Source organism: Trypanosoma cruzi (genome assembly GCF_000209065.1).
Source record: "Trypanosoma cruzi strain CL Brener chromosome Unknown tcruzi_1047053497863, whole genome shotgun sequence".
In the NCBI taxonomy this organism is placed as follows: domain Eukaryota; phylum Euglenozoa; class Kinetoplastea; order Trypanosomatida; family Trypanosomatidae; genus Trypanosoma; species Trypanosoma cruzi.
The window spans coordinates 1-927 of record NW_902134.1 but is presented as its reverse complement, the minus strand read 5'-3'; the positions used below and the strand labels follow the sequence as shown (position 1 = coordinate 927).

Below are 927 nucleotides of genomic sequence, written 5' to 3'. Positions count from 1 at the left end.
AAGGGTCCACATCGACTCTGCGGTCGGTTGACCTTCAGACGTCCGGTTTGTAATCACGCCGCCGCCGCGCAGTTCGTGTGTCTGCAGGAGACTGGGGAATGGAGGGAGGGAAGAGAGAGGCGGTGCGGCCCGCATCGATCTCAGTTGGGTGTGACAACGGTGAGGTCATCTCGTCAGATCGCCGGCAGCAAAGACGGTCGCCGTCAGCGGCGGTCAGTGCCTTCCTTCTCCCACCGCAGCACCACTCCACCGACGCCGTCGCCCGCCTCCTCCCCACCGACACAACGAGGAGACAACAGCAGGAGATGTAACACCCGCAACGATCAGGCTGCCGCAGAGTCTCGTTGCAGCCGCCATGACCAGACGAGTGGGATGCAAACAAAAAAGGAAAACAATTGCCCCCTCAAGCATCTCAGCACAACGTGGAAGCACAGCAGCCGGCACACAAGGCGCAACGCCGTTCAGTGGCTACCAGCACTCACCCTCAGTTACGCGGCAACGTGGAAATGAACGAGCTCCTCCCACACAGCCATCCTGCAACATGAGTGGGTCACACGAGCAGTCACACAAATTAACACCTCGCCATGCAAACCAGCAATCAAAGACACCGCCGGCGAAGGAAGCGATGGATGGCTGTGGCGCGCAGCCGCAATAATAAAACATGTGTCACCTTGCTTGGGGCATAAGGAAGAAGTCCAATCAAAGAGGCACACCGATTCGCACCAGAGAAAGGTAAGAGCAAACGGAAGCAAATATTCGCCTAGGGCGATTTACCGGATCGTAAAGTTATTTACGAAAATCAAGCAATACAAGAGGAAGAAGGGGTAAGTGAAAAAGCAGTGGGCTCACCACACCCTCAAGCTTTGCCCAAGCGAAGTATATGTACACATATGTATTCCGATAGCCACTCTCGTGACATGCTGCACC

The 927-nt window shown here is 55.7% G+C and overlaps 1 non-coding gene across 1 annotated transcript; it reads right to left on the bottom strand.

The window, feature by feature from the left end:
- Nucleotides 1-6: 6 nt before the first annotated feature.
- Nucleotides 7-62, bottom strand: Tc00.1047053497863.10. Its single transcript, XR_008255114.1, has one exon. It is a non-coding gene; the product is annotated as a C/D small nucleolar RNA (snoRNA), TB8C3C2, 3' partial (small nucleolar RNA).
- Between the last annotated feature and the right edge of the window lie 865 nt (nt 63-927).